The sequence below is a fragment of the Arvicola amphibius genome, chromosome 3 (genome assembly GCF_903992535.2).
Source record: "Arvicola amphibius chromosome 3, mArvAmp1.2, whole genome shotgun sequence".
NCBI lineage: Eukaryota > Metazoa > Chordata > Mammalia > Rodentia > Cricetidae > Arvicola > Arvicola amphibius.
This window is the reverse complement of record NC_052049.1, coordinates 139,686,765-139,712,460: the sequence shown is the minus strand read 5'-3', so window position 1 is coordinate 139,712,460 and position 25,696 is coordinate 139,686,765. Positions and strand designations below refer to the sequence as shown.

Genomic DNA, 25,696 nt, shown 5'->3' with positions numbered 1-25,696 from the left:
TCTAACGTTCATTTTTATTTAATAGCTGGGCTCATAAAATATCTATTGAGGAGAAGCTCATTGCAAGCAATGGCCAGGTAGGGGAACAGGGTCTAGAACTTTTTATACCAAACATCCCAATACATAGGATGAATGAAAACCACTTCATTCCAGTCAGTGGGGAAAAGAAACTATCAGTATGTTAGAATAAAAGAGAAATGCAACATTAAATTGAAAAGAAAGGGGTGTGGAGAGAAGGATAAGGGGATGACAGAAAGTTCTACTTCTGTAGGAGGTAAGGTTGTGTGTGTGTGTGTGTGTGTGTGTGTGTGCACCTGAATGTATGAGTGTCTGTGAGCACATGTGTGCATGTGTAGGAGCAAATGTTGTTACTACTAAGACCAGAAACAACCTTGGGTACCATTTCTTAAGTGCCTCCCACCATCTTGCCAGGCAGGCTAAGCTGGCTGGCCAGTGAGCCCAGGGATTGGATGTCTCTGCCTGACCCACACTGGGATTACAAGCATGTGCCAGTGCCGCCATGCCAAGGCTTTTTAAAAATGTGGGTTCTGGGGCATCCAGCTCAGATCCCCATGTTTGCATGGTAAACACTTTACTAAGAGAGCCATCTCTTGAGCCCCAACCCGGACTCCTTAGAAAGCCTCAAGTTTCTCCATTTCTCTAGCCGGGGGGGGGGGGGGGGGGAGGAGGCTCCTCTAGGTTCCTACTTGGTTTCTGTTGAGCATCTTCTCTCCTCCTGGGAAGAGACACAGATTAGGAAACATCCATTTTGTGCTGCTTCCCCACTTCCCCGAACATTCCTGTGCAAACTCAGCATGATGACTAATTTATAGGTCCGTGTTTTTGAGGCATCTGCAGGAGAGGCTGTCCCTTTGGAGACTGGAGCAGTCCCTGCCTCAAGAATAGCAGTTTGTTTAAATCTAATGGGCTTAAATGACATAGCCAACATACTACCATACTGACGTCATTTGGTTACATTTATTACAGTAATGCCAAGGACCTTTGGAAAAGCAGTCCATGAATATGAAGATCCATGGCTGACTGATCCATAGGTCTGTGAGGAGGAACACCGCTACCTAGGCAGGGATAGAGGAAAGGCCTGGAGTCAGGGTATGCAGAAGCTCCCTGGAGCCCAGGCGCAGGGGTCTAATGAGCAGCCAAGGGAACTGGTGATCCTGAGCAGAGAGAGATGGCGCTGCCAGGGCGAAGTCAGTACAATGCTAGAAAACATTAAAAATAAGTTTACATGTCAAAAAAGAGAGGTTGGCTTTCGTGAGAGTAGCTAAGCAAGAAGCCATGAAGGCCAGAACTGCAGTTTGACTCTACGGCCTCAGCAAGCACCTTAACATCTGGGTCTTAGTTCTTTGGGTTTGTCCTTCTCCAATTTACAGAGAGGAAATCTGAAAGATAAAAATCTAAAGTCTTCCATATCTTATGCTATGTAGCCAGGTGGAAAAAAAATGTTGTCTATAGAAAAGACAGATCCACAATGCTAACAATAAACGCCTCCTGGACTCACGAGGGACTAACATTTTATCCCGTCTGCTTTCTCTTTCCGTCTTTCAGCTACCAACTGATGAGCTACAGGAGGAAACACATGTCTATACAATTATACTTCATTTAGCCACAGATATTCGTGACAATTCATCATTAAATATCATGCCAAATACCTTTCCAGATGACGTTTTTCTACATCCACTACAGCACAGTAAGCACACCTAAACAATCACAACTTTGGGTCGAAATCTTACTTGCACTTCTACCTCTATAACTCTGCCATATTTTTGTACTTGCTTAAAATTTTAGCCTTTGAGCCCATGAGGTCTCAATCCCACACAAAAACTGAGGGAAGCTGGGAAAGGGAAAGGTGGCCCTCCCCCAGCGCAGGTACACCAGGTGCCTGTGCTTGCCAAGTGGCCAGTCCTGAAAACATATATACAAGTAACATTAGACAGACCGAACAGGCTGTATTTAGGAATGCGAATGCATATTCATATACAAACATGTACGCAATGACAATTAGTTAAAAAAGGAATAAAACAGAGGCCTGGGAACGAAAGGAGAACAAAGAAAGGTGTGTGGGAAGCTTGGAGGGGAGGAGGAAAGGGAAAGGAGAGATGTCATGATTAAATTATCTTAAAATTAAATTTAAAAAATTTAGCCTTTGAAATTCTTTTGGCCTTTACTATTTAAAAACACTAAACAGGGGCTGGACTGATGGCTAGCAGTTAAGAGCACTTACTCCTCTTGCAGAGGACCCAGGTTCAGTTCTTGGCACCCGTATGGTGGTGCACAGCCATTTAGACCTCCAGTTCCAGGGGTCCAGTGCTCTATTCTGGCCTCCAAGGACAGCAGGCATGAACGTGGTACAAAGACATACATGCAAGCAAAACACCCACACACGTAAAGATAAATAAATCCCTAAAAAGCAGCCTGATTGCCCTTGGGCTCCAGATATCCATTATTGAAGGGTCTCTGGTAATCTCACCCAGGACAAGAGTACTGCTTCCCACTGGGGAATTGACAGCCGAGATGTGAACATAGGTGTCTGCCCAGTGACCAAATCTTGAGATCCTTTCAACTTTGAGATGAATCCTTGACCCCGCTGCCTGTGCCTAGTTCCCAGAGAAATGGGGGATGCCACCTCAAATACCAGATTCTAATATTTACTTTCCTAACTTATGTTCCCCAAGCTTCCACTTTGGCATCCATAAAATAAAGACAAATAACGCCTCATCACAGGGTGTTTTCTCAGGAAATGTTAGCTGAGCGAGTGAATCACTGAGCTAATTAATTTGCGGGGTAAGTGAGTCAGAGTTCTTGGTTGCTAGTACTAGAAACTTGAGATAATGAACTGGAGTGGAGAGAGAATGTGTGGGCCAAGCAGCAATGAACTCAGAGCACGGAGCAGGAGGCCTGAGAGCAGGTCCAGGCACGTGGCTGTGGCCTGGGCACACACCAAGGTCTTACTGCAGAAAGAGAGGGTTGGAACACAGTGGCTCTGTACTGTCAGACACATCTGATCTGCAGGACTCTGAAGGGCTCTGCATTCCCCTGCTATAGAGGAGAAATTGGTCTTTATCTACATGGTAAGTCTCCTGGTGTGAACAATCTGTGCACACACCAGTGTGAATAAACTGCTGGGCTTTGAGCTGACCGTTTCTTCCACAACCCAAGGAATCAGTTTTAAGCTTAGTAACTGTTTCTACCAAGAAGTTGAGTCTGAATATATACATACCAGGATTTAGTGTATCCTCCAAAAGGTGAATAAATGAGTGGATGGATGGATGGATGGATGGATGGATGGATGGATGGATGGACAAATAGCTCAACAGAAAAAGAACAAAGGAGAAAAAGGAGGAGGATGGGGGAGAAGTGAGAGAAGGGTGGAGGGATGGAGAAGAAAGGAAGGAAGAGAGAGGAGGAGAGAAAAGGAGGAAGAAGAGAGCTAGGGAAAGGAGGAGGGGAAAAGGAAAGAGGAAGGAAGAGAAGGTGGAGAAGGCTATATCTCAGATGGTGGACTTAGAATGAGTACATTTTGAACAAAGAATTCACCCTCACACTGTCTAGCACCCAAGTCTTGCGGAAAGTGTGATAGATTAGGTAATTTCAATTTTCCTCTTCATGCCAGAATCTTATCTACAGAGACAACATGTTTCTTGGCAGTGATCTCTTCGGGGAAGCTTCAGCTAGGTTTGCAGGCAAGGTGCCGCATGAGGGTGCGGTATCAGCAGAGATGTTTCTTAGCCCCAGAGAAGAGAATCCTTGCCTGAAATACTTGTGCAGACAGTATTTTCTCTGTTTCAGGGTGAGATTCCTATAGGGTTCTGGGGCTTGAAGCCAGGTGCTTCAAAGCCTCCCCTGATGTCTGGCACAGGTGCACCAGGAGAATGTGGGCACGCCCTGGAAGATGCTTGCAGCTGACCGCTCTCCAAAACCAGCCGTGTGGAGGCCAGGTTAGGCTCCTGCCACGTCCCTGCAGTGCCACATGTTCTGAAGGCAGGTGGACTGAGGGGTTGCACTGCAGACAGGTGGGTGAGCAGGCATTTTACTCGGGAAGGTTCAAACCCAATATGGACTTTTGGCAAACAACAGCCTCGGCAGCAAGAGTGTGTGCAGAGGAAAGTGACTCTTTTCTTCCTCTGGAAAAAAAAAAAAAAAAAAAAAAAAAAAAACCCTGAAAACCCAGTCCAGCTCCAGCACAGTGATGGAGCCTCCTCTCTCTGGTGGGCTGCCTCCCAGCTGCATAGGGCCTCCTGAAAGCAGTTTCCCTGGAGAGAGTGGGGAAACAGCACACCAGGAGCAAAGGAAGCCAGTTCTAGCCTTAAAAGGAAGAGAGTGAGCAGAGGTAGTTAGAGCATTGACTTTGAAAACCCTCAACTTCCTTCTAAAGGATTTGTGTGTGTGTGTGTGTGGTGTTTAAGAGTGTGCTTGGTTTCTCAGTTAGTAGAAATACTACTGAAGATGAAAACAAAGTCAGTTTGGAAGGGGAGCGCAGCATCAGAATGAGACTTCCAGAAATGCACCCACTCCATTTGCTCAAAATGGACCAACTCAGTTGTCCTTCATGCCAAGAGGTCTGATCCAGAGCAAGGACACAAAATGGGCATGTCCTTGGGATGTCATCCTACCCTTCACTACCTCAGACAGGTCACATCTTCCCAGACTCCCTTCTCTGCTCACCTAACTCTATCTTCTCAGGACTTAGCTGGAATCACTCAGCTTCTGGGACGCTCTCCCTGCTCAGCTCTGCTGCTCCCACCTTCCCCACCCCTCCCCCAAAGACCATATGAACTTCCATCCTGCTCACCCCTAAGGGTCTGGCTCATCTGAAGGAGCATCAGTCAACCTGATAGAAGAGATAGTAACCATGCATGTAGGCCCCACGGAGGCAGATGTTAGACCCTGTTAAGGTGGGCCTGGGGACATAAGCACTTTGTTCACGAGAGCCACATCTCTTCCCCTTTCACCCTCATGTCTCTCTGATAGCCCTTAAGTCCCTGTTCCTCCAAGGAGCACCCAGGGCTCTGCATTCCATCCCAATGGTAGGGAGCCCACATTCAGGCCAGCCTAGTGTCCGAGGACAGGGAAGGAAGAGGGTGGGGTATAAGAAATGGGAGAAGGGGTTTGGAAAACATCCTGGGAAAGTTAGGAACCAGAGGATTAAAAGAGAATTAAAATACCTAGGTGTGTTCCAGAGAATTTCCCTCCCACCAAGCATGCTGACATTCAAAGCAACTCAAGGAATGTTGATTGCTTCATACGCTTAAGAAAATAAGAAAAAATAAAAGTATATAAGAAACCAGGACGTGGTGTTGCACTCATGCAGTATTCAGGAAGCTGAGGCAGGAGAATCACTGTAAGTTGGAGATCAAGCTAGGCTACAGAGGGAGTCTTTGCCTCCAAAACAAGGGAGTAGCTGGAACTACTTTTGCTCAGTGGTTAAGAGCATTTGCTGCTCTCCAAGAGAACCTGAGTTTAGCTTCCAGCACCCACATCAGGTGGATCAGAACCACCTGCAAGTCCTGCTGCCCCTTTCTGGCCCCCTTGTACATCTGCAAGAATGTATACATACAAGCATGCAAGCACATATACACACACACATAAATAAAAATAAATCTTCAAAAAATATCCCACAAGGTGACAAATTGTCATGCCTAATAAGGGGAACTCAATATTATAATGACATAATGGATCATGTCTGATTAAGAAATTTCTTACATGTTTTAATTATTATAATATAATAAAATCTATATATGCATATTTTTACAAACCGTGTTTTTTATGGTGTCTGCCTATAACATACATGTCTTCGCTAGGAGATTAAAATATTCAATTACTTTTTGAAATTCATTTTCTAGGCTTGAAGTTTTCTATGAGATGGAGTGTAATATAATATAAAATACAGTTTTTGTCCCAGACTGATGATATAATCCAATTAAGGGCAGTAGGATCCTATGAGACAATGTTATATCTTTATAATTTGGTTTCTAAGATTCAATTCCTTTCCTTGTACATGAGTATTATGAGCCCGTATGGTTATTCTGCTCCTGATTTGAAATCACGAACTCTACCTGTCCATACATACACAAAGGGCACACAGGTTGGGAGGAGCCTATGCTGCCACCAGGGGGAGACGGAGTGCTGTGAACCGTGATGAATCTGGCTGCAAACACCACACATTTTTAATTATTTCCTGTGTCATGGGAACATTTACTGAAGTAACATGATGCAAGCAAGCTTACCCTCAAACATTTAAAAGGGATTTTTGTAAGAATTGTACAAATAAGAAACGTTGGAGACTCTTTCCGTTTGATCCCTCAATGTTCCCTTTCTCCACAAATATCTTTGAGAAAAAAAAATCACGGGCTCTGTAGGCTGCTTAAGTGTGAACCCCTCAAAATCTCACAGTTGTGTCTGGTAAGATGTTCTAAAGCCCAGTTTCAGGCTAGGACCCTCTCTGGGTCTTTCTTCCACCAGTATAAGAAAGAATGGTGAAAATTAAGGCTGTATCTCCATTAGCAGAGCGCTTGCCTAGCTGCACAAGGAACTGGGGTCCATCCCAGCTCCGAATAACCAGAACAGAAAGATCAGAAATTCAATGTCATCTTTGGTCACGTACAGTTTGAGGCCAGCTGAGGCTGCACGAGACCCTGTCTTGAAGCAAAATAAAACAAAATCAAGAGCAATGAAAGGAATTTGAAGGGTGGTGGTAGGGAGATTACGGGGAGGAGGCCGGCTATCCCAGGATGCCCCATGCTGTTCCACCTCTGCACAGAGAAAACAATGACTATTTCAGGCCCTCTCATCAAGACCTTCCTTTCTTTCCATTAGAGGGAGAAATACCAGGGCCACTCCATCTGAGGAGCCTCAAGATGCACATGCAGGACCTCCCCAATCCCCAGCCCTCTTCAGCTCTTCACCCACACGCCCCCACGCCCCCACGCCCCCACGCCCCCACACCCAGTGTGCCTTCGCTGCTCAGCAGGAGTCAGGGACCATGGTGGCGGCATGAACGTGGCCTGGTGTAGTGACAATGGGAGCCGGTGGCTCATCACACCAGGAAACAGACAGGACCACTCAGAAGTCCAGCTCATCCTGTCAGCCCCTGAGAAGCTGAAGCTGATATCTGAGTCTCCTCCACCTCCCAAATGAGGCTCCCCTGTGACAAGGAAATGAGAGAGAACCAGCCCCACCCAGTGGACAGAGGTTTGATCTGTGAGCCGAGGCAGCAGCTGAAGCTTCTGGACGGATCTATTAGCCTAGCTGAAGAAATAACTCACCTCTCACATCTCAGGAAGGCAAGCATTTGGGACTTCAAATCAGGAGCAGAATAACCCAGAGAGAAATAAGATAACTTGAAAATGGGCAACTCCTGGGGTTGGGGGAAGATGAGGATGTTAACATAATTTTTCGAATTGCTTCCCTGGGCAGTCTTTTATTCATTGTATCTATTTCCCGTATCCTTTCCCATAGTCAGGCTCAGTCATAATTAAGCTTTTCCCCAGGACAAACATTTCTTCTCAAGCCTCTTTGTCATTGTCAGGCACAATGGTACTCATAAATCCCGCAGTGCACACCTGCCACCTGCTTATGATGGAGAGGACAGGAGGACGTGTGACCTCCTCAAAAGCCAAGATCGGGTTTGAGTCACCTCCAAACTCTCCAGGAGCACAGCAGATGCTGGCCATGGAGGCAGGCGGCGCCAGCCTGGTGGGGCTGTCTTGTGTGCTTCAAGGAGACTGGGGCATGGAGGGGCCATAGTGGAGCCAGGAGACGGTGTAGACGACAAAGGAAGAAGACAGAGTGGCCCGGACTAGGACAGCGCCTGTATTTACTGCAGTGGAGGCGGCGGACTCCGGACAGCTGAAACCTACAGTTGACGTGGAATGAGCAAACTCTAATTTACAACTGTACACTGTGAGGACATATGTTTAATGAATCGCTGTGTTCTTTGAGAACAGGAGTCTCAGGAAGTCAAGGCCATTCTGGGCTCCTGACAGACTCTGGCTCAGACCTATCTTGGCAGACCATGAAACAAAGGCCACCTGGATAGAGTGGCTCAAAGACCAGGCATTCTGGGCAGAGGAGACTTTGATATTAAGGCTGTACTGAAGAGTAGAAATCTACAGCCTTGAAGCCATTCTCCAGCACCCAGCTGGTGACCTTTGGCATGGAGACTAGAGTGGTTCTCCAGAGAAAGAGGGGTGGAGGCTTTGTTCTGGGGAGCCTCCGGCACAGGAGAGCACAGAAGTGAGCCAGTGGGCTCAAAGGCAAGTGTTCACTGGTGAACCCTTACCTGGAGAACATAATCTGTGCAGAAAGGAATGCAGAGAAAGAGAGTGAGGCAGAGGAGGAGGGGAGAGCCATATGGGAGCACGCTCACAGCCTGGCTGCGGACCTGTAGTGAGCAGGTAAATGCACGAGGGAATGCAGGGCCTTTATCTCATGACCCCTCATTACCATTTGTTCAAGCAACACTGTAGGACTGTCCTCCCTACTCCCTTGTGCTTCTTGGCTGTTGTCTGATTTGTAACAGAACCCCTCGCAACAGTGTGCAGGCAAGTGGGAATGGGCAGGATGCTTCTCTATTCTTGGGTGACTGTTCACGGTGTCTCCGGCTATACTTGGGAGTCAGCAGTGATGTGGGGGTGCTGGGTCAACCTGCAGAGTCTTGGGCTTCTTTAGGAACTGGGAATCTCTGGGGGTGAAGGACACGAGGTCAAGAGGCAGACTAGAAAGAAGCTGCCTGTTAACAACAGGCCAATCAGAGCAGCTGTCCCAGTGCACCTGGGAATGAGATGGTTGGAACTCAGGGTCTCGGTCAGAACCTAGCCAGGAGGAATGCTTCTCTGGCAGCCTCCGAGAAGGTGGTTGGTGCCCCGTGATCTTTGGTCAGAAGTGGGAACCCGGGCAATGAGAGCAGCCATGCAGTCAGAAATGGAGTGCTGTCCTCTACATCCGCAGAACCGAGAGCAGAGATGACTGTCAATGCAGCAAGAACTTGTCCTGAGTTGCCCCCATAAGTCAGGCACACTTCAAAACTCTATATTTAGAGTATTTATTTTAACACTCACAGAAATGTCATGAAGTTCCTCATGAATTTACAAAGATGTGCGCACAGAGAAGAGCAGGGTCCCAACCAGCGTCGATGCTGATAAAGAAAAGAAGCAGGGTCGGTATATGGGTGCCTGGCCCTAATGTTGGCACACTTAGCTATGGAAGGCCTGATGAGACTTTAAGATGTACAAATCTGTAAAACTCTCAGGGTGAGGGGGTATCAAAAGCAAGACTAAGGAAGAAGTTGTGTGTCTATGTTCGGCTTGGCAGGGGTTATCCTTACACACTAAGCCATTTAGTTGTCCCTGGCGTTAGTCTTTTTAAAATGTTTTTAAGTATTTTCATACATGCATATGGGGCATATTGAGCATAGTTCTCCCATACTTGCCTACTCTCTCTTGTTTCAACCCCTCCCTCCAATTAGTCCTCTTTATCCCACCAGCATGACTGGACAGTATTACTTGTATTTGCATATCATGTATTCATACATGATTTTATGAACCAAGAGAAAAATCTAGGACCCACAAATGAAAGAGAACATGATATTTGTCGTGTTTGTGATATATTTGAAGTGTGTACCTGTGTGTGTGTGTGTGTGTGTGTGTATGCGTGCTGTTTTCTTTACCCAGCCCTCTGTGTTGGACACCTATGATGTTAGTCTTCTAAGAGCAATGCTAAAGGCCAGGAAAGGGTGGAGTAATGCCTTGAAAGTTTTAGAGAAAAATCTCCAATTTAGATTTTTACATTTTTGTTGAATTGTGAATCTAGGATAAAAGTAGAAAAAAACATGTTTGCAGTTGTGTTCTGGCCCTGAAAGCTAACCTTCTTTTCCCTCAGAAAGTGACTGCTGGGTGTGCACCAGTGAGACAAAGCCATAAGCAGAAAAAGAACTGGATGGATAAAGAAAGCTGTTAAGAGCAAGACCCAGGCAGCAACCGAGGGACAGGACTGAAGAGCCACCAGCCCACAGTAATGCAAGCAGAGTTAGGCTTCTCAAGGCATTTCCACAGAGAAGTGGGCCCAACAGGTAACTGGTATAATAGATCATCTAGAAAGATCTAGAAAGAGAATGCCATCGGACAATTATAAACAAGGAAAGACAAAGGTCTGTGCAATAAAGGACAAGCAGTCACATTAGAGTAGATCCCAAGAAGACAACAACTACCTTGTCATGGTGATACACATACTTACCAATGGCGTGGTTTAAAGTATGAGAGGACGAGACGGCTCTCAGGTCAATGAGCAGGTAAAGTTACTTGTGCCATGCCTGGCAACCTGACTTCAATCCCAGGGTCCACATTATGGAAAGAGAGAATTGATCCTTACAACTTGTCCTCTGACCTCCACACAGGCACTGCGGCGGGCACACGTGTGTGTACGCACACAGTTTATAATGCAATACAATGAAAGTGTGGTAAGATTTTCAAAGATAGGATAAGGAAGAAGAGGTAGAGATATTAAAATCTTCATCTCTGCTAACACTCGTGTGTCTAAATTTGTGATGTGTGCACATTACTTACTCATGTAAAGGTCAGCATGAAGAAGAGCAATGGCAAGTTCAGCCTGCTGCCCCCTGGCCAGGATCAGCATCCGGTGTAGGACTGTTCAAGGAACTATGGCTGCTATCATGAGCTTCTCAGCATGGTTTGATTTCCTCATGGTACACTTACAACTTCATAAAATATAAGCTGTGAACAGACTGTGAAAAGAATTTGTTAAGGGCAGATCCTCCACGAATCTGCAGGTTCCATGAATTCCCATGAGTCTGCAGCCTTTGGCCTCACATCCATGCCATCTACTTCTGCTCTCTCTTTGTCAACATCTGACATGGATTTCTACAATGTCTCAATTTACTTTCGGTTATTAACCCTAGTGTCTCAAATGTATGCTTCCCCTCTGACATGTAATTCAAGTGGTTCCAGTTACATGGCTTTAAACCAACAATTAAAGGAAACAGAATTTGTCACAACCACAGAAAACCTCTATGGCTTTGGCCAAACAGCCCCACCACTCATAGTTTTCCTAGTTGCAAAGTCAGACATTGAACTAGATAACCTTTAATCTCCTTCCATTTCTGACCTCCTATTGTTTGTACTTTGATCCTAAGTCTAAGTTGACCGAGGAAAATAGAAGTAGTCATACAGGAAATGATGTCATTTTCTCAATGGCTATAAAAGATCATTTACTGAAGGTTTATATTGGGCTCCATTCATTGAACGAAGACTTTTGAAACTCTATACCTGAAACCCAAAGAATCAATGGTTCAGAGCTGAATTGAGGTGACTGAAAGCCAAAGGGGGAATTCATTGAATTAGTAAATCTTGATCAAATGTGCTTTATGAATGAACGATTCAAGTCTAGATAGCAATGTTGGAGGCGATGTCTTAACTCAAAGGATGGAGTTTAGTTTAAATCTCTTATACTCTAGGAGAGATACAAAGTAGGTACAAACTGACAGAGGCAAAGTTTCCATTAAGAAAGATGGGTCCTAGGTACAAAAGATGGCTCAGTGGGTAAAGGAACCAGCAACCTCATGTTGGAAAGAGAGAATTGATCTCCATATGCATGTTGTAACATATGAACCTACACACAATAAGTCAACACTAAATATTATTTTTAAAAAGATGGATCCAATGATGCAAGAGTAAACTAAAAACCTGAAGGCATACAGACTTTCCTAGTAAGGGAAAAGACTATTGCAGTCAATAACAAAAGAAATAGAGTCATGAGGTCACCTCATCTTCCTGGACCAGAGGTTCAGATTTTGGTCAAAGAGGTGGCGACTGTCTCCCCATGACTGGGTGTGCTCCACATCTCATGTGTGGGTGGGTGGGCCCAAGAGTAGACCTTAAAGACATTCTCCACAAGGCCCCAAATGGTGTCGGGTCCTCAAATTTTACCAGTCATGTTTGGTTCTATCCCAGTTCTCTGGGCTGTCCAATCTCGGGGTCCTGGCCCTTCCAGCAATATCAGCGGTGGGCTCCTCCTCACGCCATGGATCTCAAGATGGACCAGTCATTGGTTGGACACTCCCATGATCTCTGTGCCACTCATACCCCAACACATCTTGGAGTCAGGACAAATTGTAGGTTGAGATTATGTGACTGGATTGGCGTCCCAGGCCCTCGACTTGAAGTCTTACGTGGTTACAGGAGATGTCCAGTTCAGGCTCCATAGCCCCCATTGCTAGGAGTCTTAGCTAGGCTCACCTTTGTAGACTACTGGGAATTTCCATTACACTTGGTTTCTAGCTCAACCCCAAGATGCCCCCAATTCCAGGTGTCCCTCCCAGTACTCTCTCCCTCCATCCCTCCCCACCTGTTGCCTCCCATTTCCCTCTCCCACCCCACCCCTCCTCCACCCATGATGTCCATTTTATTTTTATCTTTAAAAATCAGGCTGATTCTCATCTCTTCCTTGAAGTAGATTGATCTGATCCCTGTTCCAATACAAAAATTCTTGTCCTACAATACTCAGTAACTGTCACACTCTGCAGAGATGTCTTATGATTATTCAAAGCTTAGAAAACCCCAGCTCAAGGGCGAGTCTAGTCACACAGGCGTACTTGTTCCCTGGGTGAGAAGCATGGCAGGTGGGAAGAACACTCCCACCAGAAGAGAGGTTGTGCCCTGAGCATCCATAGTGCTGGGAAACGAGACACTCAGCACATGTCAGGTGAGAACATGCAGGCAGGCAGGAACAGATGAACAAAGATTTTGGTGACTACAGAATGGCGGTATCTGGGAGGTTAGCCATGTCCATCACAACCCACCTGTCTCAGCCGCAGAACGTGGGCCATTTCCACTGGTAACCAATGGTACGTGCCAAGAGTGCATACTCAGAACAGACAAAGCAGGTAGCCAGCGCGGATTCAGTATGATACGCTATCAGATACGGTGTTAAACCTCCATTTTCTCTGACGCAGGAGAATGAATCGTGTTGCTCACAGTGATTTGTGTTAGTATTCAGGCATCTGTACTGGCCTGCCCTTGGGGTCCTGACAGGATACATCCTCAGCTGTAGCCACTGAGAGAACTTCCTGTGCACATTCACTGTTCCCTTTTAAAAGGGTCCCGCCCACCTCCCATCCCTCTCTCTTTCTCTCTCTGTCTCTCCCCCTTCTCTCACTGTCTCTCTCTACTCTTCTGCTTTTCTCTCTGTCTCCCCCACCCCCAGCCTCTTCTCTTTTGCTGCCCTGTCCCCAGAGACCAATCTCCCCCTTCCCTCTCCTCCCCTCCTTTTACGTTCTCTTTCCCCTAATAAAAAGCCCTCCACATGAACTCTGTCACATGGTGTCTTTCTCTTTCGTGGCACTTTTTAAATTACAACACTGGTTCTCTGAAAAGGCTCTCCTGATGCTTCCTCCTGCCTGCTGACAGTTTGAGGCACTCCAGGATCCTGGAACGTGGTCCACATATGACAGCCTTGTTTCTCCAGACTGTTGGGTACCTCTATTGAAAAAAAAGGTGATGATTGGTGAGCCCCTCCCTCTTCCCCGCATCTGGCTGTTTCCCAAGACTGAGGGCTCCCTTGGGCATCATTGAGTCCTGGTACCAGGCAACCACAGCTCTCTCGGGCTCAAAGTGCTTGGCCCCCACCCTTTGTGTGATGACTCACTGGGTGGCCTGTATCTTTCTCGGACTCTTGCCCCCCTCCCCCCCCCCCCCCCCCCCCCGCACACTCCTTTAGTGATGACTCTCCAGGGTGGCGTGTGCCTTTCTTGCTGGATCCTTGCTTGATAAAACCCATTGGATCTTGTTCTGCCTCACTCATGGGGAATAAGCCTACCAAAAATCTGCCTCCCAGCACTCTATATCCTGATATTTTATGGGACTTTTGCAACATTCTGTCAGCGATCCTAAAGACAGAAGGAGGTGTCACCTTTCCACTCTTCTGCTTCCCCTCCCCCAATAAACCTCTTACACTAACTCTGCTGCACGCGGCGTGTTGGCAGAGCTCATCAAAAGGTAATCACTTTATGCTGGGACCCTACCCACCTGCTCCACCCTCAATAGATCCGCTGTCTTCCACCTGCAACAAACGTGCTTTCTTGTTCACTGGCGGCTTTGCCTTCCATTCAATATTGGCAGTTAGGGCTCTGGTGGGCTTATCCGCCTCTGACCATCCCCCTGGATATGAGGTTTCCTTTCTCGAGCACAATCCTCTCCTCACCTTCTGGCTTTTCTCAAAGTCCTGGGACCAGGCGACTGTGTCTCTGTCAGGCTCAGAGTCTTTGGCCCCTGCTCTATAAGTTTGACAGAGCACAAAGCAGCCTGTGCCGACTCAAAATCGACCCTTTCTGAATTCCTCTGGGACACTAGGGATTGCAGACCCTTGGGTCATTCATGAGAACTGTGTCACCATTTATAACTCTTCGCTCCCATTGCGATGTTTTTGGAGACCCACTGAGCATTCCTAATCAGCTAGTTTGGCAGGACTACCAGCGGTTGGCCATAGAGCTGGAGGTGCAAGACCATCAAACTCGCCCCGGTAATGCTGTGGTGATGGGAAAGGATCAGGCGCTTTAAGCCCCAGGGAGTCGACTTGGATCCACCTCAAACAGCGTTTTACCAGTTCCAGATGGTGCTCAATGGTTTCACAGAGCCTGGACAGTGAAGTACAACAGCCAGCTATCCCAGGACGAAGCCAGCACCCCAGCTTTCCCAGGTCCCCCAAAGATGAATGACACAACCCAGGTCAGCAGGAAGTAGTCTTTAGAGCACGGTGTTCTCATCCCTGCCTCACCTGCTACCCCTTTCTAACTCCTCACATTTTTATAATAAAAAGGAGAAATGTTAGTATTCAGGCATCTGTACTGGCCTGCCCTGGGGTCCTGACAGAGTACGTCCTCAGCTGTAGCCACTAAGAGCACCTCCTGTGCACATTCACTACATTCCCTTTAAAAGGACCCTGCCCAGCCCCTCCCTCTCTCCCTCTCTCTTTCCTTCCTTCCTCCCTTTCTCCCTCCCTCCCTTCCTTTTCTTCTTCTGTTGTTCCTGTCCCAGAGACCCTCTCCCACTGCCCCTTCCCTCTTTTTACGTTTCCTTTCCCCTAATAAAAACCCCTCCAGGTGAACTCTACCGCATGGTGTCTTTCTCTCACTTACCACTTTTTAAATTGCAACGATTTGTAGGCAAGGGGATGTTACAGAGGACAAAGAAAGACATCCAGAAAACACAGACAGGCTCAGGTAGGAAGGGCCGTCACACTGCTCAGGACTCATGGAATATAGAGAAAGAGCCACACTAAGCATCCTCAAAGGTAGCAAAGGAATCAGTTTAAAAACTAAACAGTGGAAAGGCTTCTGAGTCTCACTGTGATCACTTTGTAGTTCTGGCTAGCCTTGATACGTAGACCAGGATAGCCTCCTGCTCACAAAGATCCGCTGCCTCTGCCTCCTAAGTGCTGGAATTAAAGCCAGGCACCTTGGCATCACTCCTTGGCAAGTGACCTCCTCTGACCTCAGCTTCCTCATTTGTAACATTCAGTTTACTCAGGTCGCTCCAGGTCTCCTGAAGAGTCTCCTGGAGATATCATCCTTGGAAGAGGGTCTAGCTTTCTCAGTGTCCCAAACTCAGTAGAAATGCAGCCACTGTCAGCTCTCCATCCATTTGTCATGGCATAACACAATGAATACATTTAATTTTTCATTTATTTTAATTTTTAAAAATTTTTATTTTTATTAAATTTTATATGTATTTTACATAATCATCAGTTTTCCTTCCCTCCTCTCCTCCTGCTCCCTCCCCCACCTCCTTTCTACCTGCCCCACCCACTCCTCAGAAAGTGTAAGGCCTCCAATGGGAGCCAACAAAGCATGACATAATCAAACTGAGGCAGGACCAAGCTCCTACCCGCACCTGCCCCTGACCCCGCATCGAGGCTGAACAAGGCATCCCACCATAGGGAATAGGTTCCAGTCAGTTTGTGTACCAGGGACAGTTCCTGGTCCCACTGCTAGAGACCCCACAAACAGACCAAGATATACAACTGTCACCCACATGCAGAGGGCCTAGGTCAGTCCCATGCAGGCTCCCTAGTTGTCGGTCTAGAGGCCATGAGCTACCATGAGTTTGGGTCAGCTGTCTCTGTGGGTTTCTCTGACACAAGCTTGACCTCCCTTGCTCATCCAATCCCTCCTCCCTCTTTTCTACTGGACTCCTGGAGCTCTGCCCGGTGCTTGGCTATGGATCTCCACATCTGCTTCCATCAGTTACTGGATGAGGGTTCTATGATGACAGTTAGTGTAGTCACCAATCTGATCACAGGGGAAGGCCAGCTCAGGTACCCTCTCCACTATTGCTAGGAGTCTTCGCTGTTGTCATCCTTGTGGATTTCTGGGAATTTCCCTGGCACCGGCTTCTTCCTAACCCAGTAATGGCGCCCTCTATCAAGATATCCCTTTCATTGCTCTCCCTCTCCATCCCTCCCCCAACTTGATCATCCTGATCCATGATCTCTCATGTTCCCATCTTCTACCCCTCCCTTCTTCCTCCTCCCACTTCCAGTTTATCCAGGAGAGCTCATCTATTTCCCCTTCCCAGGGCAATCCATGCATTCCTCTTAGGGTCCTCCTTGTTACCTAGCTTCTCCAGGCATGTGGATTATAGCCTAATTACCCTTTGCTTTACAACTAATACCCACTTGTGAGTGAGTGCATACCGTGTTTGTTTTGATGTGTCTAGGTTACCTCACTCAGAATGATTTTTTTTCTAGTTCCATCCATTTATCTGAAAATTTCATGATGTCATTGTTTTTTACCGTTGAACAATACAGTACACCATTGTATAAGTGTACCACATTTTTTTAACCCATTATTCAGTTGAGGGGCATCTAGGTTGTTTCCAGGTTCTGGCTATTACAAATAATACTACTATGAACATAGTTTAGCAAGTGTCCATGTTTTCAGCATCTTTGGTTATATGCCCAAACGTAGTTTCTGGGTCTTGAGGTAGATTGATTCCCAGTTTTCTGAGAAACCACCATACTGATTTCCAAAGTGGCTGAACAAGTTTACACTCCCACCAGCAATGGAGGAGTGTTCCCCTTACTCCACATCTTCTCCAACACAAGCTGTCATCAGTGTCTTTGATCTTAGCCATTTTGACAGGTGTAAGATGGTATCTTGGAGTCGTTTTGATTTGCATTTCCCTGATGACTAAGGATGTTGAGCAGTTCCTTAAATGTCTTTCAGCCGTTTGAGATTCTTCTGTTAAGAATTCTCTGTTTAAACCTGAACCCCAATTTTTAGTTGGATTATTTGGTATTTTAGTGTCTAGTTTCTTGAGTTCTTTCTATAATTTGGAAATAAGCCCTCTGTCAAATGTGGGGTTGGTGAAGATCTTTTCCCTTTCTGTAGACTGCCAAAAAACATGAATTTGCATGTCATTCTTGTGCAGGGGCCATGCTAATCTTCTCTGTATCATTCCAATTTTAGTATCTGTGCTTCCGAAGCAAGTACATGAATACCTTCTAATAGTAAGTGAATCTGGACTGGAGGTTCCCTCTTTTGGGAACCTTAGAGCTCCACAGAGCCTAGAACATGTACGCCTGGTCCCTGTTTCCTGCAGAAACCCTCCCTGAAGCCTCGGTCTTTGCAGATCCAGACTGATGGAAGTATTGTGTTTCCAAGCTTAGGAATAGAATTAATTAACACAGCACATGGCTTCTGCCAATTGGAATTTCAGTCTGGATTTAGTAGTTGGAGAAGACTTTGGTAAATTAATTTGTTGTTACTTAGTAAACACTGGTCATTTGGCAGACAAATTGTTTAAAACAGGGGCCAAGGAGTAAACTCATCATACGTCTATTGCTGGCAAAAGGATAGAAAACCACAGAGCCAGGGCATCTGACCTCCTTCCAGATCCAGTATCTGGGATGGTTTTTTTCCCAGAAACATGGGAGAGGGATAGCATGAGTTGCTGGGTGGCAGCTGGAATGACAACTTGAAGCTGGCGAGACTTGAAGTGTTTGAAAGGGGACGGTGTCCAAGACTCCTTTCCGACACCTCATCAGCTCCTAAGATCTAATTTATGACGGGTTCTCCAGCACTTGGAGCCCCTGAAAAGTCATGTGGCTTAAACTCTTCTCACTTCGCTGCCTTTTTTTTTTGGGTGACTTTGCTGGGGTAAAAGCCTTGACCCTAGTCATTATGACCCGGAGGAGCAGAGGATCGCAGGACTTGATTTGCCTCTAATATCAACTGCAGCCATGAACCCTGAGACTCATCAATAGTGCTAATTGCTGCTTATTGCTGCTCAAAGGAAAGTGGCCCCTGGAACTTTCCTGCTTGGTGGACACTCACAGTGCCCTCATTGGTGGACACTCACAGTGCCCTCATTGGTGGTGCACATGGCTACACATTGGTGCACATGGCTACACTGTGAACTGGTGCTTTCCTGAATGTAAAAAGTAAGGTAGCTGGTCAAAGCAAGCCTAGAGGCTAACAATTCACAGCCAGCAGGCTTCCCTACAAAACCTGTCTTTGTGGAAAGAATGGCTTGGCCTAGGGAGGGAAAGTTATGGCACTTGCCGTGGGAGGCATGGCTGGCAGAGGTGGTTCCCCGAGGGCAGGTCCTTGAGAGTTAGAGGATAGCCCACTTCTGATTCATGGTCTGACCTGTGCTCTTAGGACAGACCAAAGTAATGTGACTTATGCACTAAGCCCTTCTCTTCCTGAAGAAGGGCTTTATAGGGAAGTCTGTTTCTGTCCTGAGTTCTCCCTCTGACTCCTAATCTGTGAGAAGACACAGGCAAGTTTTCGTATCACAGACAAACCCACGCCACCACGCCTTCCCCACCATGATGGACTGTTCTCTGGTGTAGGAGGTCCTTCTGTTTATATGTTGCTTTAATTGGTTAATGAATAAAGAAACTGCTTTGAGCCTAATAGGGCAGAACTTAGGTAGGTGAAGTAGACAGAACTGAATGCTGGGAAGAAGGGCAGAATGAGAGATGCCATGGGTCTCCTGCCTGAGATGGACACTGGTTAGAATCTTGCCGGTAAGCCACAGTCACGTGGCGATACACAGATTAATAGAAATGGGTTAAATTAAGATGTAAGAATTAGCCAATAAGAAGTTAGCGCTAACGGGCCAGGCAGTGTTTAAATGAATACAGTTTCTGTGTGGTTATTTCGGGTGTAAGCTAGCTGGGTGGCCGGGACAGAACAAAAGGGCCCGCTCTCCATGCAACAGTTCTCTCTGAATGTGAGCTAATGAAACCTCTCGTCCCTTGCATTGCTTCTGTGAGGAGTTGGTCACAGAGAGGAGAAAGAGCTAAGGCTGCTTACAAAGCCAGTTCTGATCTCTGTGCCTCAGGGCTAAAATGTGTGTGGTTTCTGAGGGAGACAGAAGAGCCAGAGGCAAGCCCTCTCATCACCCAGAATGCCTGAGGATACGGCTGGTCTAGGACCGCAAGCCAGAGCAGAGGCAGGCTGTGGTCCCTTTGCTCTATATGCCACACAGCCATCCCTCCACGGCATGGCACCCTGCCACGCATGGTCGATTAATCCCACAGGTGCAGACTTCACGTGTCACCAGTTACTGCCTCTTATCAACCGCCCCCCCCCCCCAGCCATCTGCCCTGCTATGTCAGATCAAAATAAATCAACAAACAAAAAGTGGCAGGCAGCTGCTGCCTCGGGGTGTCACAGCCAGTGCTAGACTGGCTTAATTTTTGTCGTTGCTGTTGTTTGGAGACAGGGTCTCGTGTAGGCCAGCTTGGCCTTGGACTTGCCATGTAGCCAAGGACAATCCTGAATTACTGATCCTCCCGCCTCCTCATGGGCTGTTATTGTAAGTGTGTGCCACCACACTTAACGCACGTAGTTCGGGGGACCAGTTCTAGGGCTTCACATATGATACACAAACACTTTACCAGTGGAGCTATAGCCCCAGATCTCTAGACTAAGTCTGAGTGACTGTTCATCTTTCTTCTTCCTCAGGTGGCCAGGTGGCAATACACACACACACACACACACACACACACGTACACACGCACACACATGCACACTCACGCATGCATGCACACACATGTACATACACACGAATACATACATACATGCATACACACACGCATGCACATACACACGAATACCTACATACATGCATACACACACGCATGCACATACACACACGCACTCTTTTTAGGTTGTGATGGTTAATATTGTCAACTGAGCGCCAGCATTCCTCTCTCTCTGTGCTTCCTCATGTCACTTGCAATGTGACAGCTTGCTCCTGCTGCCATACCTTCCCCAGCATGGTGGATTCTATCCCCTCAAACCTCAGGCCCGGACAATCTCGTCCTCCCTTAAATGGTTTCTTTTTTTCTTTTCTTTTTCTTTTTTTCGGTTTTTTGAGAAAGGGTTTCTCTGCAGCTTTGGGGGCCTTTCCTGGAACTAACTCTTGTGGACCAGGCTGGCCTCAAACTGATCCGTCTGCCCTTGTCTCCCAAGTGCTGGTATTAAAGGTGTGTGCCACCACCGCCTGGCTCCTTACATAGATTCTTATCAGTCATTTGGACACAGGAGTGAGCAAAAAACTAACACATAGGTTGATGCTTTGGTAATTGTGGGGGAAGGTGTTGCAGGTAGGTGGGACAAAGAGATGCAATAGATTCTAAGGCATGCTAGTGATAGTAGGCCATTTACTAAGCTCAACCAGCAACATAAATTCACAGTAAGGTTCAGTTCTCACTATGGTGCTAAGAAATAAGAATGCTGCTATCTCCACTTTTGAGATGAACACTGGGAGCTGGAGAAAAGACTCGGTGATTAAGAGCACTTATTGTTCTTGCACAGGTCCAGGGCTTGGTGCACAGCACCCATGTGATGTCTCAAAAACATCTGTAACTGCAGTTCCAGGGGATCTGATGCCCTCTTCTGGCCTCCAGGCACACACAGACATTCCGCAAAGCGGTCATAGGCTTAAACTAAAAATAAATAGATCTTTAAGATGAATAGCTAAACCTACTGCATTAACAGGCTTGTCCAGGATCAAACACTAACAGTTCATGATCTGAATTAAAATTAGTGCTTTTAATCCCTGGACAGGCTACCACCTCACCCATCCCTGCCACCTGGGACATTCTCTTCCCCCCTCCGTGCCTCTACTTTAGCGTCACAGGAGATTATGAGCTAATGCTTAAGGCATTTAGAGTAACTTTCCAGAATGCATTGGTTACTAGTTTTTTAATTTGATTTTATTACTTATTTTGTGTGTACAGGCATCTTGGCTGCATGTATATCTGTGTTCCAAGTGTGTACAGCGTCTGTAGAAACAACAAGAGGGAGTCAGGTCCTCTGGAACTGGAGTTACAGATAGTTACAATTCACCACATGGGTGCTGGGAATCAAACCTGGGTCCTCTGGTAAAGCAGCCAGTGCTCTAACTACTGAGTCATCCCACCAGGTCCTATTATTATTATTATTATTATTATTATTATTATTATTATTATTATTATGGCTCTTATTATTGCTACTATTAATTTTCATTTTAGAATATTTTTAATGGATTTCTCTTCTGACATCATTTAATTGTTCATCGTATGTGCACACAGGGATGTAGCGCACCATTCACAGGAAGTCACAGGACGACTTTTGGAAATCCTTTCTCTCCTTCCATCCTATGAGTCCCAGAGGTCAAGCTCAGGTCTCCAGACTTGGCAGCAAGCACCTTTACCTAGGGTCCACCTCACTGGTCCCAGAGCGACCTTCTTTGGCTGGTTAGAGTATAGAAAATGCAACAGAGAGTATACTAGTGAATATGAGGGTCCCTGGGGGGGTTCAGAGCAACTAGAACTAAACAGGTGGGTTCAACACGCAGCCTGCAGGACACATGCAGTCAAGGATAGCTATGAATATGCCCAACACAAGATCATAAATTTATGTAAAATACTATAAGTGTGCGTGCGTGTATGTGTGCAACTCGACTGCGTGGTTCTTGAGGTTTAACTTTGAAAATACCAATGCTGGGTTGCAATGTCAAAAGGCTGGACATGCCTGGGAAGCAGTCATTTTCCTACACTGACCCACACCAACTTGGACATTCTATGCGCTGTGAACTCTGGAGCCGCTTGTTCTCTTTTTTCTTCCATTCTTGCTTCTGACAGAGCCTTGCCTCTCCACAGAGGCCACTCACCACCTCCCATAGCCCTTTCTCCCCTGAGTCAAAACCCATTAAACTCTCCATTCCCGGAGCCATGGTTAAAAGCCACACCAATGACTTGGCGGTGGGGCGTGCCACCCTCACAGAAAGTGCCCGAGGAGGCACAGAGGGATGCCTTTCGCTGGCCTGCCCATTTTTAAAAGCAATTTCTAGCACTTTTCCCCTCCACTGCATCCCTCCCTGTGACGGGAAAGCTTAAGGATTAATTGGCTGTGGCATCCCCAACATCTGCTCCCCATCCTTACGGAGGAGGGCTCCTGACTAGCTTTAGGTTTAGCCTTAAGGTCTGTGACTTAGAAGATGAAAACAACAGCCAGTGGCAACAAGAGCAGTGTCAGTGGCTTGTCCTCTCCAGCATCTGAGGCTGACAACTGAAGCCACAATCAGTGGCTGGCTTGCAGGATTCACAGATTGCTTGCTTCTGGGCTGGACTTCCAGTGGTACAAGGACATTTTGAAAAGCAGCTCGAGGCTGGTGAACAGCTGGCTGCTGCTTCCTTCAAGAGCATCCTAAGAGCAGGGTTGCCGTGGCTGGCACTCTTTGCTTTTCTGAGGCATGTGTTTCAGTGAGCCAAATGGCCATGCCTTGTGTCATCTCCTCTTCTTTTTTCCCAAGTCCCATGAAGGCCCACCATTTCCCTACCCCAGCCAGCTTTATACTCTTCCTTCAACTGAGACATGGAGACCACTGCCTGACTCAGACCTCAGACCTCAGAGGCAAGGTGGCTACATTTGAGGACAGTGGAAAAGAGGAACCCCCCCCCTCCCAAAGCCAACAAGAACTACTACAGGCCCTGAGCGATGGGGCATGTTGGGGGACACAGAAAGCCAGGGAGCAGGATGCTGGCCTTGAGCCCCGGGGAGTGCAGGGAGAGGTCACAAGCAACCACCAGGAGGCAGACATTTCCTCTAAGACGTGGGATCTGGAGAAAGCTCCCAGCAGGAAGAATCTTGGAGGAAATCAAGGAAACGCCTCACAAAGCAAACAAATTTCAGTGAAGAGCGGCCTGAAGAACACAGGCCAGCTCAGGATCCTGACCAGCTCCATCGTTCCCGTTCCTTCTCATACTTCTTCACCCCCAGGTCGGGAGTGCCAGGTGAGAAGAGAGGTTTAGAACTACCATGAATTTCTTCAAGTGGACAAAACTGAACAGAGACTCTGTTTAGGGAATTAAAGTGACCACATCTACGGACAGTGAGCTGATACCTGACGGACCTGCTGGCATTTTTACCTGGGATGGGGAGCACATTTCCATCTAGTATACTTAAAGTTGGAAGAGAAAAAAAAAAAACTTGCAAACTGATCGTCCCAGAGGTTAGGCTGCGGTCTTGTCAGTTGCAGACATCGTAGCAAGAAGTCCAGACCCTGTGGTCCTCCCTCCCTTGTGGGCCCTGAGAGAAAGCTGGGGATATAGGCTTGGGGCAGGAGGCTGTCCCCTCTGCAAAGAGAACTTTCTCTGCTTTCATGTGGGAGTTCCAGACAAGCTTCCATCGGAAGGAGAGAGAGAATTCCATTTCATTTAAAAGTTCTGAAAGCTCACGTTTTGTCTAATTTCAGCTGCTCAATGGAGGGACAAAGGTTGCAGGAGACTAGTGTTCTGCCAGTGTAGAGGAAGCAAGAGCCACAGTTCTGGCTTGGAGCACCAAGTCCTGTCCACAGCAACTTTGACCTCCCATCCAGGAACCCTCTGGGCCATCAATCAAATTTCTGAGGAACTAATTCCACTTTTGATTTGGAAAGTAAACAAACAAAGAAACAACAACAAAAACCTCAATGTAGGGATGGGGAAACAACACTCAGTCAATGAGGAGAGGGCAGAGAGGGAGGGGCCTGTGAGGCATGTGAGGTCTCACTGTTTGGGACAAGCTCAGCCTACAAGGCTCTCCTGACCTTCACAGTGCCTGGTCTCCAAGGAAGTCTGTGAAAAAAAATGGATTCTCAGTGCCCATGTCATCCTAGGATACAACCCAGACTGAATGTTTAACAAGGGTCTTAGTGATTTAGTTGCCAGGGTAAGTTTGGACCCGCAGAGTGACCATGTTTTTTGGGGCCAAGAATGTTTGGCATCTGGTAGATTTTGGCCCTAGTTGTGCCCACTGACAGAAGGCCATTCTGGAGGGGTGTATGTAACAAGGCAGCCTGCAGGCTGGGCGGCAGCTCCTATCTTTCAACTAGAAAGGGCAACTTCCAGACTGTGGAAGACACTGTTAAGCAATGGCAGCTGAGGGGACCCAGGACATAATCCATTTCTAGAGGACATTTAGAAAGAGACAAGACAGGGGTGGAGAGATGGCTCAGTGGTAAATAGCAGACTCATATGGCATAAGCACATTATGCACATAATTAAAAATTAAGTCTGAAAGTGAGGCGGGACATTTGCCTGTACAATGGATGGCACCTGGCATGAGCTGACCAAGGGAAGTCCCAAAAGATGGGTGCTCTATAGTCTGAAGCACAGAGAGGTCAAAGTTCAGGGGATGAGGCTACTGAGGTAAGGGTCTAACTCATCCTGGGGGCAAGGGTCTCAAAGAACAAAGGGGAAGCTGTATTAACTTGAGGGGACTACAGCACAGACCTTAGAAAAAGGTTCTAGGACTTCAGAAGCACTCTGATTCCCAGGGCATCTAACATCTAGGGTATACTACCTGTGCTCATATATGAAAGTGGTTCACAGCCAGGGTCCATTTTGACTGACAGCATACGGAGACGGTCTGGTTGTCACCTCAAGGGAGTAGGCATGTGGGTGCTACAAGCACCCAATAGGCCAAGGAAACCACTAACCATCACACCACAGCAATGAGCTAGCCAGCCCAAAAGTGTCAATGAAGCCAAAGTTGAGAAACTTGGTCTACAGTGCAGTCATTACAGGGCTTGCCCATTGTCCTCAGTGAAACATGCCCAAGATGAACACAGCAGGAGACACACGGCACATATTGCAATTCTCACAGCCTGGAGGACATCAGGCCTTAGAGCTGTACGCTGTGATGCAAGCGTGCGCAGTCACTATGCATCATAGCACAGTCTATTAAAAGGCAAGGCAGTGGTCATCAATCCATTGTGTAACAAGCTAATAATAGCAAAGTGTGCTCGCACCTGGCACACCTGCAGCCGTCCCATTCTGGCATCTCTTACTGTCCCTGGGGGACTATTTTGCAGTTGCAGAGCCTGGAAGAGCCTTTGCGTCTTCAGTCCCAGTCGCCAGGATTCTCTCAGAGGGCTCCTAATAGGCAATTCTGATTTCTCTAGCTGACCACCAAGCTTCTGGAGCCATGTCTGGATACATTAATTGCACAAAACAGTGGATTTCATTCTGACTGTTTTTCACGTGCATGCCATGCTCACCAGCTCTCTGATGGCGAATCTTGGCTGTCAAAGCAATAACTAAGAGAGAGGGACTCTCGACTGAAGAGCTGCCCCTGTCAGAATGGCCTGTGGGCATGTCTGTGGGACAGTTTCTTAATTCCTTTTGT

General features: G+C 47.0%; 1 pseudogene; it reads right to left on the bottom strand.

Moving 5' to 3' along the window:
- Positions 1-17,426: 17,426 nt before the first annotated feature.
- Positions 17,427-17,521, bottom strand: LOC119810873 (annotated as a pseudogene).
- Between the last annotated feature and the right edge of the window lie 8,175 nt (positions 17,522-25,696).